General features: G+C 40.0%; 1 pseudogene; it reads right to left on the bottom strand.

Moving 5' to 3' along the window:
- Positions 1-296: 296 nt before the first annotated feature.
- On the bottom strand, positions 297-10,520 carry LOC141133938 (kynurenine/alpha-aminoadipate aminotransferase, mitochondrial pseudogene; annotated as a pseudogene).
- Positions 10,521-12,018: the final 1,498 nt, after the last annotated feature.

Genomic DNA, 12,018 nt, shown 5'->3' with positions numbered 1-12,018 from the left:
ATTGTGTCTGACCAGTTTGTTATGTAACTGTAATTACTAAATTTCAATATAATGCACATAAAGAGTATAATAGAATAAAAATGAATTTAATATATGATGTGTACAAAACAAAACATCATAATAAGATAGCATGATAATCCATAATAATAATAATAATAATAATAATAATAATGTCAGACACATAACCCATGTAACACACAATACATATATAAAAGTGCATGATTGTTATAACATATTGCAATAAAACAAAATAAAATTGATGGAATGATCCAAAAACTGTAAGCATGATGGTGGCATCAGCATAGCTCGATGCGTTTAGTGGATGACCTCCACTCATTAGGAGCAGATGCTTGATTTATATCCAGAAGAAAGGACTTTGACATAGAGTCTGCTCTGATGACACACCCATCAACATCCATTGAGAGAAAAGATGGAACCCAAGTCTTGTTGAACTGGAGAAAATAATAGGGGTCATGCTCCGCAAAAATTAAATCATACTCCTGTGAAATCTGATTTCTATTTTGCGCTCTTCAGTCAGCGAGGCCCCAGTAGGATTACCTCTATTTGGTATGGTATATAGAACTTTTTGGTTATTTTTTGAGAATTAGTGGCTTCCTCTGGTCGCCATCTAGAAAGAATATCCTTAAGAGCCGTAAGAATAATACCATGTTGGTCAGTGGGGACACCCATGAGATTGCAACCCAAAGGTCTTACGGCAGCTATAGTTCCCGAATAGGTCAGTATATTCAATAAGACATTGTCTCCAGGGTTCACAAGCATTTCAAATACTTTGGACAGGCCCTCCTGACTTCCAGAGGTGATGCACAGCTAAATTTGACCTTTCTCAGGGCTGTAACTAAGTGTAGGCGGATTGTGCATTTTCTTCTGTAAATCTTTCAACCAGGTGACTAATTCAGGAATTCCAGGTGTTGCAGAGTACTGTAAAGCTTTCTTCATCAAACTCTCTCCAATCTCTATGGCTGTGCCATCATCCATGTTATGCTGGCAGCTTTGAATGGGAATGTATTTGGATTTGGTATTCCCTGAGCTAAAGATATCATTGAAGGTGGAGACCTCATTAACAGATCAGTCAGAGCTCGTATAGGTGAGGCCAGGCTCTGCCAACCTATCTCCGAGCCTCCTCACTGTACAGCAAGCCCAATGGGTGAGTCTCCTTTCCCAGCTGAAGCCTATTATGGAGAAACTAGTCAGGTGTCAACCGTTTGAGCTGGTTGGTACAAACCATCGCTTTGTTTTTTATGTGCATTTATTTTTGCTGATGTTTTGTTGCCTTGATGTAAGTTTTTAGTGTGCTGTTTTAATAAACCCTTTTGTTGAAACATATTGCACTATGAGGCTGTCCTTTTCTTCCTTTATGCTCTGGGATTTATCCTTGAGTTGCCAGATTGGATATCAGCTTTGCCAAAGATACCGTGATTCCTGCATCCATTGAAAAACCGGGTCCCCTTTTACAGCTTAAGGTGTTGGAGCCTGATGATATCATTGTCCAATGTCTGATACCACTGTTATCTGGAATTTGGTTCATTTTTACAGCCTAGTCTATTGGAGCATGGTGGGTTTATTATCCAATGCTTGAAACTACTGCTACCTGGTAGGGATGAGCTTCGAGTTCGAGTCGAACTCATGTTCGACTCGAACATTGGCTGTTCGCAAGTTCACCGAACAGCGAACAATTTGGGGTGTTCGCGGCAAATTCGAATGCCGCGGAACACCCTTTAAAAGTCTATGGGAGAAATCAAAAGTGCTAATTTTAAAGGCTAATATGCAAGTTATTGTCATAAAAAGTGTTTGGGGACCTGGGTCCTGCCCCAGGGGACATGGATCAATGCAAAAAAAAGTTTTAAAAACGGCCGTTTTTTCAGGAGCAGTGATTTTAATAATGCTTAAAGTCAATCAATAAAAGTGTAATATCCCTTTAAATTTCGTACCTGGGGGGTGTCTATAGTGTGCCTGTAAAGGGGCGCATGTTTCCTGTGTTTAGAACAGTCTGACAGCAAAATGACATTTTGAAGGAAAAAACTCATTTAAAACTACTCGCGGCTATTGCATTGCCGACAAGACACATAGAAGTTCATTGATAAAAACGGCATGGGAATTCCCCAAAGGGGAACCCCGAACCAAAATTAAAAAAAAAAATGACGTGGGAGTCCTCCTAAATTCCATACCAGGCCCTTCAGGTCTGGTATGGATATTAAGGGGAACCCCGGCCAAAATTAAAAAAAAAAACTGTTCTAAACACAGGAAACATGCGCCCCTTTACAGGCATACTATAGACACCCCCCAGGTACGAAATTTAAAGGGATATTACACTTTTATTGTTTGACTTTAAGCATTATTAAAATCACTGCTCCTGAAAAAACGGCCGTTTTTAAAACTTTTTTTTGCATTGATCCATGTCCCCTGGGGCAGGACCCAGGTCCCCAAACACTTTTTATGACAATAACTTTCATATAAGCCTTTAAAATTAGCACTTTTGATTATTCATGTTCGTGTCCCATAGACTTTAACGGTGTTCGCATGTTCGAACGAACTTTTTTCCTGTTCGCATGTTCTGGTGCGAACCGAACAGGGGGGTGTTCGGCTCATCCCTACTACCTGGTAAGAAGTGAATCTATGTGGTGATGGGATATTAAAGTCTTTGTGTTTTGAAGAGCACTGAAGTTCCCTTATATTTGGTTTACCCAATTCCCTTGAAGAGCACAGAATTTTTCATATACTGTATTGGGTTCACCCAGTTCCCTTTTGTATAAGGGTTTGTCAGCTGGACATTTTTCATGCACATCTTTTTATGCACTTTTTTTTGGCACCTTTTATGAACTGAATCGTATATTTTTGACTTTATGAGTCATTTCATCCAATTTTTTTATTTATTTTTATACACTTTTTGTTTTTGTAGAAGTGGACTTTATGCCCTTACGTTTTTGTCATGTATATTTTTGCACTGTGAATATTCTTATGCTGCATACACACGGTCAGAATTTCCGTCAAAAAAAGTGTGATGGGAGCTTTTGGTCGGATCTTCCAACCGTGTGTATGCTCCATCCAACTTTTTCCGTCTGAATTTCCGCCAGAAAAAGATTGAGAGCTGATTCTCTATTTTTCAGACGGAAAAAGTTCTTAACAGAAATTCCGTTCGTCTGTATGCAATTCCGACATGCAAAAAAACACGCATGCTCAGAAACATTTCAATGCATGCTCAGAAGCATTGAACTTCATTTTCTTGGCTCATCGTAGTGCTGTACGTCACCGCGTTCTTGACGGTCGAAAGTTCAGAGAACTTTTGTGTGACCGTGTGTATGCAAGCCAAGCTTATCAGAATTCCATCGGAAAAACCAACCGGAAAGATTTTTTGCTTCTGTGATCTGACTTCACGTTAGACTTCATTCAGACTGGTATTGAAACTTGTTCTGCATACAAGAACCGTTTGTTACTGCACGTGCAACCACCCCAAACATAGTTGGATACAGCCACATGCTAAAGTTTCACATGTGTGCAGGAGCAGGTGCATAGGCATGCAGAACATGTGTCAACACCTGTCTGAATGAAGCCTTACAGAACATTTGTTCTTCATTGGTCCACTGTATGTAATAATGTAGCCACCCTCACCCTCTTCCTGAGATGGACTAGGAACTATAGACTATGGAATTTGTAGTGTACATAGACTAATGCATGTGACCTCAACTAATGTGCACTTCTCCTTCCAAACAAATGGATGTGAAAGAGAAAAGGAGAGATTCGGGAGCTCATAGAGGACATTACAAGGAGGCAGAAAAACGTAGTAAGAAAGAATTCCATGAAACATAGATTACAGGCCAATAAGTAGTAGAGGTGTATGGATTATTTTTGTACAATAGGGATATTGTTTAGTGTCACTTTAAGTTCCTGTCAGAAACCATGAATCAGACCGAGACAAAAGTACAGTTAAATCACACTTGTTTAATAATAACAGTGAATAGAACAAACGTAGTCAAACGTAGTCAAAACATAGTTAAAGTTCGGTAACCAGAATGGATAGTCAGGCAATCAGAAAGTCAGGAATCCATCAGCGTAGTGGAACAGTAAGCAGGATCTGGAGTCAGAAGGAACGTCATTCAAATGAGTCTTTAACAGGAACGTAGGAGAGAATCTCTGTGATGTTAACCAGGTGAAGACAGAGATTATCTGGGCTGGACGGCTTAAGTAAGCAGGACTGATGAGCAGGATATCATAAACAAGTAACAAGTGAATCACTGTGTAGAGATAGGAGCTGGCAATTAACCAACAGCTGAGCGACTAGCTCAGAGAAGGAAGGGCTGAGACCAGCCCTGAAGTTCCTAAAATTGTAATTGTGTCAAAGTGGGAGAATTGCAGTAACCACTTTCCGCCCGCGCTATATCCGAATGACGGCTACAGTGCGGGCTTCCAGTGCCGGGAGGGCGTTGATAGACATGACTTGGTGTGCTCTGTGACTGTCGAGTCCTTCTGACTCGGCTGATCACAGAATAGGGTAAAGGGCTAATCACAGCGGGCCCTTTAACACATGATAAGCTGTCAGCCAATGACAGCTGATCACGGAAGTAAACAAGCCGATTATCTGCTCTTTATCTCCTCAAAATCAGCGTGAGGAGAGAAGCAGAAAGCCAGTAACCGGCTTCTGTTACAGGGACATCGGTCCCTGCCTCAGTGCCTGCCAGTGCAGCTATTCAGTGCCTATCAGTTCCCACCAGTGCCACCTATCACTGCCCACCTATCAGTGCCCACCAGTGTCACCTATTAGTGTCAATCAGTTCTGCCATTCAGTGTCTCACCATCAGTGTCACCTGTCAGTGTTGCCTATCAGTGGCACCTACCAGTGCTTATCAGTGCCCCTCAGTGCCGTCTATCAGTGCCACCTCTCAGTGCCCATTAGTGCCACCTATCTATGCAGACTCATCAGTTCCACCTCATTAGTGCCCATCAGTGCAGCCTCAGTGCCGCTCTATCAGTGCAGCTTCATTAGTTCCCATAAGTGCCACCTATCACTGCCCCCTCATCAGTGCCTATAAGTGCCCATAAGTGCAGCCTTATCAGCGCACATCAGTGGAAGAGAAAATTTACCTGTTGTTTGCAAAGTTTTATAACAAACGAGGAAGATTTTTTTTTTTTAATTTTCGATCTTTTTTTGTTTCTTTAGCAAAGCATAAAAAATCTAGTAGTGATTAAATAGTACCAAAAGAAAGCTCTATTTGTGTAAAAAAAAAATGATAATTTTGTTTGGGTACAGCATTGTATGACCGCACAATTGCCATTCAAAGCGCAACTTTGCTGAAAGCTGAAAATTGGCTTGGGCAGGAAGGGGGTATAAGTGTCCAGTAGGAAAGTGGTTAATACATGAAGTTTTCACATTACAAAAAAAATAAATAAAAAGAGTATATGCAGAAAAGCAGGAAAATATGCATAGAGTAATCATACATCTCGCAGAAATTCTAAACCAAATAAAATGTAGAAACATTTTTGTTTCTACATTTTATAATGGTATATGAGCTATTATGGCTATACCTGAACAGTGCATTTCAAGTTTACCTAATTTCTCACGATAATTACTTTTTAAGCTTTAAATAGTAGGTATATAACAAATCATATTTATTTTTTTATGTCTGGTATTAGTCTAGTTTCTAAAGTTATTTACTAAATTTTGTAAGAAAAATTGCACCATAAGTAACATTAAATCAAACTGGTCTAGACTCATTTTCTAATTGCTGTTAAACACACTGAAGGCTCTGAAACTACAAATACTGGGACAATAAGGTGAAATTGGGCTCTTTAGAAAAGTAATGGATTTATAGTATACATACCTATATACCATACACAAACAAATACACGTTTTAAATTCAGACTCTGGAGTTTTGGGATTAATGAACATTTAATTATGCATTTACAAATGTATACATTTTCCACAACTGACAAGAGGTTTAAAAATATTGCATGGATTATAGTGGAAAGAAATACATTTCCTGTTTAGTCACCTATCTCAACAGGCATGACAAACTTTTAGGAAGAATATAGGCAGCAGGTGTTCATAGAGACGAGCGCTGAGCACCTGCTGTGAAATGGGAGCAAGTGCATCACAGGGTACTAAGAGACACATGTGGCTATCAAAGCACTTGCAGGAGAAGCACTGCTGTAATTCATCTCCTGTGAAGAGAGTGGGGGGGGTCTGCTTGAGTCTTACATATACTGTACAGTCACACAGTAATTATTCTTTAAGTATTGCTAACAGATGTAACCATGTAGTAAATAATGACTCAGGAATGAGTTGTGTTTTAAAGGATCTGCTTATCTCATGCACAGAATGTTAAATATTACTTGAGGGCATTGAGCTTTTGATTATAATGTTAGTAATATAAACCTTTACTTAAAGTGGATGTAAACCCTTATATATACCCAGTGAAGTGAACAGCCTCATATGATACACAGAGATTAAACAAATCCTATTAAATAAGTTTTACTTGTATATCTTCTGTCTTCAGCTTTCTACAATGTTTAGAAAGTTAGAATGTTTTTTTTCCTGTTCCACCACTGGGTGTGGAGTCTTGGCATACACTGTGTGACAGCTGATTGGAGGAAAGGCACACACCCCCTCTCCACATAGGCAGAGGAATGAAGAAACATGCAGAGATGCAGTGTGAATAGACCAGCTCTCTGCTTATCTGTCTCTATGCACCCACGCCGACAAAAATTTCCAGCTGCTTTTATCTCCTGTGTCGGAGAACTTGTCAGAAGTTATAATGCTGATAACGGAGACATGGAGCGGCAGAAAGACACAAGACTTGGAGAGAGATAAGTAAACACTGCAGATATACTGTATGTGCCTAGATCACATTTCATTAATGGGGGTTTACATCCACTTTAATAAAATAATCATGAATTAGGTTTCTAAATATATGTAAACATAATTTGATTAAGATAAAAAATGTGGGCCCATTGAGCCAGATGGCTCAAACCATAGCCCAATATGTAGTAGAAGAACATCAAATAATTTGTAGGTGGTGGGCCTTTTGTCAGTTGTTCCCATGGGTACATTAGAATATATCACACAAATGCATATAGTTATTCATGAAAATATAAAAAAAAACAACCCCCCTTCCAAATCACCCCATTTTGGAGAGTAGATACCCCAAGCTTTTTAATGAGAGGCATGTTGAGTCCATGGAATATTTTATATTTTGCCACAAGTTTCTGGAAAATGACAATGAATTTTTTATTTTTTTTCACAAAGTTGTCACTAAATGATATATTGCTCAAACATGCCATGGGAATATGTGAAATTACACCCCAAAATGCATTCTGCTGATTCTCCTGAGTGCAGGGATACCACATGTGTGGGACTTTTTGGCAGTCTAGCCATGTACAGGACCTCGAAAACCAATTCTTGATTTTACTCCTCGCTACCTATAGCTGTTTTGGAGGCCATGAAAGGCACAGATAGCACAACCCCCCCCCCCCCATATGACCCCATTTTGGAAAGTAGACACCCCCAGCTATTTGCTGAGGCATGTTGAGTATTTCACCGATCTGGCTTTTTGTCACAAAGTTTTGAAATTTGAAAAAATAAAAAAAATAAAAAATGTCCTTCCCTTTCTTAATTTTCAAAAACAAATGAGAGCTGCAAAATACTCACTATGCCTCTAAGCAAATACCTTGGGGTGTCTAATTTCCAAAATGTGGTAATTTGGGGGGGGGGGGTTGTGCTATCTTGACATTTCAGGAACTCTGAAAATGTGATAGGTAGTGAGGCGTGAATTCACCATTTTACGCGCTTAGAAAGCCTGAAGGCGTTGCTTGGTTTTCGGGGTCCAGTACATTGCTAGGCTCCAAAAAAGTCCCACACATGTGGTATCACCCTACTCAGGAGAGCAGAAGAATGTATTTTGGGGTGTAATTTCACATATGCCCATGGCATGTTTGAGCAATATATCATTTAGTGACAACTTTGTGAAAAAAAAAAAAAATGTGTCTTTTTCCCGCAACTTGTGTCACAATATAAAATATTCCATGGACTCGACATGACTCTCAGCAAATAGCTTGGGGTGTCTAATTTCCAAAATGGGGTCAATTGGGGGGGTTTGAACTGGTCCTGGTATTTTATGCACAACATTAGAAGCTTATGCCACACATCACCCACTCTTCTAACCACTTGAAGACAAAGCCCTTTCTGACACTTTTTGTTTACATGAAAATTTATTTTATTTTTTTGCTAGAAAATTACTTTGAACCCCCAAACATTATATATTTTTCTTAAAGCAAAGGCCCTACAGATTAAAATGGTGGGTGTTGCAATTTTTTATTCACACAGTATTTGTGCAGCGATTTTTCATTTTTTTAAAAAAAAAAAAACACTTTTTTGAATTGTAATGCACTAAAACACACTATATTGCCCAAATGTTTGGTAAAATATAAAAGATGATCTTATCCTGAGTACATAGATGCCAAACATGACATGCTTTAAAATTGCGTACAACTGCGCAGCGGTGACAAACTACATACATTTTTAAAAGCCTTTAAAAGCCTTTGCAGGTTACCACTTTAGATTTACAGAGGAGGTCTACTGCTAAAAATTACTGCCCTTGATCTGACATTTGCGGTAACACCTCACATGCATGGTGCAATTGCTGTTTACATATGACACGAGACCGGCCCTTGCGTTCACCTTTGCGCGCGAGCATGGGGGGACAGGGGAAAAGCAAACATTGCTAACAATAAAACATTAACTCAAAAAAAAAACAACAATCTGTGCCAAAAAAAGACTAAAAAATATATGCCGAAGCATTGGGGCAATCAGCCCCTAATGTTAGGGGCAAATTGTCCCTCAACCCCTGCCCCCATGCTTCGGCATATATGCTCGTTTTTTTTTTAAACTGTGGTGGTGAAATCCCCTCCTACAACACTGGAGTCACTGATTTACATATCGTGAGAGCAAATGCTGTTGCTGTCAAGGTAAATGAATCAGTGCTGAAGCTGAATGGCTTACCTGAAAAGAAAATAATGGTTAACAATAAAACACAGTAAACAGTAAAGTATAAAAGAATACCTGAAAAGCAAACATGATAAAACATAGTAACAATAAAACATTGCAGTTAAAATACAATAAAAAGAGCAGAATAGAGAGAGAACAAAATAGAGAGAATAGAGAGAGAGAGAGAGAGAGAGAGATAGAGAAAGAGAACAATAAAACAACAACTATTTTTGGCTTTTTTACTTTATATATATATATATATATTTATTATTTTTTTTACCCTTTTATTTGTAACTGTAACTGTAACGGTTCTAGGTTCGGGTCTCTTGAAATGCGATGGCACCTTTGGAGACCCTGTGAAAGTGTACCCTAGACTGTTCCGTGCTGTACACTACGCTAATACTTCACTAGTGTGTGCTAGCGTTCAAAACATTCACCGATGCAAAGACCAGGTTGGGCAGGACAGGAGGGACAATAATAGCAGGTGTCATGCCTATATCCACTCTTGCTACAGACACAACATCTTCTTTGGGCTAATCGTTGGGTAGGGGTACCAATAAGGACATACAGAAAATGCCTCTCATGCAGCCGGCTCACTGCATTTGGATTAGGAAGTTGGGCCACAGTACTGTCTGGAAACAGAAGGGCTGTGATTAGGGATGAGCCGAACACCCCCCAGTTTGGTTCGCAGCAGAACATGCGAACAGGCAAAAAATTTGTTCGAACAAGCAGACACCATTAACCACTTGCCAACCAGTGCACGCCAATGTACGTCGGCAGAATGGCACTGGCAGGCAAAAGGGCGTACAGGTACGTCCCCTTTAAGAAGCGGTGTTGCGAGTGTGTGCTCGCTGCTGCAGTCTCCATGACCATAACCGCGGGTCCCGCGGACTCGATGTCTGCTGGGTGCCCATGATCGTGTCACGGAGAGAAAGAACGGGGAGATGCTTATGTAAACAAAGCATTCCCTGATCTGCCTAGTGACAGGACAGTGATCTACTATGATCACTGTCCTGTGTGTTCAAGCCCAGCCCCCTCACAGTTAGAATCACTCCCTAGGACACACTTAACCCCTTCACTGCCCCCTAGTGGTTAACCCCATTCACTGCCAGTGTCAATTACACAGTAATAAATTAATTTTTAATCGCACTAATCGCTGTATAAATGACAATGGTCACAAAAATGTGTCAAAAATGTCCGATGTGTCTGCCATAATGTCACAGTCCCTATAAAAATCGCAGATCGACACTATTACTAATAAAACAAAAATTAAAAATAAAAATGCCATAAAACTATTCCCTATTTTGTAGACGCTATAAATTTTGCGCAAACCAATCAATATACGCTTATTGAGATTTTTTTTACCAAAAATATGTAGAATACATATTGGCCTTAACTGAGGAAAAAAAGTTTTTTATATATTTTTGGGGGATATTTATTAACCCTTACTGAAGAAGTCACGGTGGTGTAGTAGCCCATTTGACATAACACGTATAGGGGGAAGAAGTCGCAGTGGCAACGTCATCCTGCGAGCATCTTGTCGTTTCTATGCATCCTGAGCCCGCACTGCTCAAGTGCTGTATTTGTGAGTAACGTTTTAATGCTTTTATGAGGAAGTAAACCGTTTTGATATACAGAGAGCACTAGATTTAGCCTTTTCTGTTCCTATGTGCACTGGACCCCATTGAGGGAAGCTGTACTGGCTGGTATCCATCTAATCAGCTGGAGGCAGCATGGATGGAATAGGAGCTCCATGACCAGCTGATTTGTTTATACCCCTGAGAGGGAACATGCTTTTTCTGACCTTCTGGTGAAACAGGGGTCAGAACGTGAGGTGAGCGGCTAGGATATTGAGGTGGAGGAGAGCACTTGCATTTTCAACGTTTATGCACTGGTGGTGTGTTGTGCATTTTTGTGCAGAAGACTCTGAGTATTATTTTTGTGCATTTGGACTCTTACTTTTATTAGTTTGCTTAGTATGCCTGTAAAGTAGTGCATCTTTCCCATGTTTATAACAGTGCCACAGCAAAATTACATTTCTAAAGGAAATAATGTAATTTAAAACTGCTCGCGGCTGTAATGTATTGTCGGTTCCCGGTAATATACAGTATCTCACAAAAGTGAGTACACCCCTCACATTTTTATAAATATTTTATTATATCTTTTCATGTGACAACACTGAAGAAATTACACTTTGCTACAGTGTAAAGTAGTGAGTGTACAGCTTGTATAACAGTGTAAATTTGCTGTCCCCTCAAAATAACTCAACACACAGCCATTAATGTCTAAATCGCTGGCAACAAAAGTGAGCACACCCATAAGTGAAAATGTCCAAATTGGGCCCAATTAGCCATTTTTCCTCCCCTGTGTCAAGTGACTCGTTAGTGTTACAAGGTCTCAGGTGTGAATGGGGAGCAGGTGTGTTAAATTTGGTGTTATCGCTCTCACTCTCTCATACTGGTCACTGGAAGTCCAACATGTCAACTCATGGCAAATAACTCTCTGAGGATTTGAAAAAAAGAATTGTTGCTCTACATATTCTGAGCCAGATGGGTGACTTCCTCTTCACTCTCATCTGTCATGCTCAGAAATGTGTAGGCCTCTTTACTAGTGTACCTTTGATTGGACATTGTGGCCTCTAAATTTACTGGTACAACTAATGAGATTCACAGGCAAAAAGAGCACCTGATTGTCAGAGCCTGCTTCAATCGCTACCAAAAAAACTGTTAGCATTTATCTGGCCTGACTCTGCGAATGCTGTAGTTACGTGTGTTGTGTTTTGTAAGTGACAGTGATCGATTTATACTGCACTTGGGTGGGCTGGGCTGGGCTGGGCAGAGGGGCTAAACGCAGGGGCTTGCAGGTATCTGGGCTGATCCCACTAATGCTGTGTTTTTGGGAACCCTAAACTACTGGGATGCTAGTAAAGATCTGATCAGATCAAAGATATTGTTCCGTTTAGACACTATACTATTAAGGGAGGTGTGTGGTGCGTGCGTGGGTGTTAGCGCTACTGGCACTAA

This window comes from Aquarana catesbeiana, linkage group LG03, assembly GCF_042186555.1.
Source record: "Aquarana catesbeiana isolate 2022-GZ linkage group LG03, ASM4218655v1, whole genome shotgun sequence".
NCBI classification, from domain to species: Eukaryota; Metazoa; Chordata; class Amphibia; order Anura; family Ranidae; genus Aquarana; species Aquarana catesbeiana.
The sequence above is the reverse complement of the archived record's forward strand: the minus strand, read 5'-3'. Positions and strand labels throughout refer to the sequence as shown.